Source organism: Stigmatopora nigra, chromosome 9 (assembly GCF_051989575.1).
Source record: "Stigmatopora nigra isolate UIUO_SnigA chromosome 9, RoL_Snig_1.1, whole genome shotgun sequence".
In the NCBI taxonomy this organism is placed as follows: Eukaryota; Metazoa; Chordata; class Actinopteri; order Syngnathiformes; family Syngnathidae; genus Stigmatopora; species Stigmatopora nigra.
This window is the reverse complement of record NC_135516.1, coordinates 2845934-2846851: the sequence shown is the minus strand read 5'-3', so window position 1 is coordinate 2846851 and position 918 is coordinate 2845934.

Below are 918 nucleotides of genomic sequence, written 5' to 3'. Positions count from 1 at the left end.
TTCATTTTTTTATTTATTTATTTGGCTCTAAATGTTAGCTGTATTCAAGACCAAGCCTTCCATTTTGACGACTTCATACAACCAAAGGAATTTTTGCCCTTGCCCTTTTTGAAGGGGAATCCCTGCTTCGCGGAAATTCACTTATCACGGGTGGTCCCGGTCCCCATTAACCGCGATGACCGAGGGAACACTGTAATGCCTTTTGGTCTCCGCATAACCCCGGGAGTGTTCCAGTCCCTGGTCAATGACATCCTCTGGGACATGCTCGACCTTAAATTTGTTTCACTCGATAACATCTTGATATTTTCACACAGCCTTGAGGAGCATACAGAGCATGTGCACCTAGTGTTGCAACGCCTCCTGGAGAACCGCCTGTTCACCAATGCTGAGAAGTGTGAATTTCACGTCTCGGAGACCATCTTTCTGGGGTTCGTGGTGGCCGCCGGGGATATGTGGATGGATACCAGGAAGGTGGAGGCTGTGACTCAGTGGCCCAGGCCCAAGGGAAGAAGGGAGCTGCCAAGGTTTTTGGGGTTCGCGAACTTCTACAGACGTTTCAAACTATAGCCGTGTCACCGCCCCTCACAGCGGTTACATCCACGAAACTCCCTTTCTGTTGGTCGGGCAAGGCGGAGGTGGCGTTCTGTGACCTGAAGTCCCGTTTTAACAACCGCTCTCATCCTCCGCCACCCAGATCCCAAGTTGCAGTTCCAGGTTGAAGTCGACGCCTCGGAGGTGGGGGTCGGCGCTGTCCTCTCCCATTGCGGGTAGGAGGATGGAAAGATGCACCCCTGCGCCTTCTTTTCCCGAAGGCTGTTCACAGCCAAATGCAACAACAGCATTGGGGTCAGGGAACTGCTCGCAGTAAAGTTGGCCTAGGAGGAATGGAGACACCACCTGGAAGGGGCTAGCCTATCA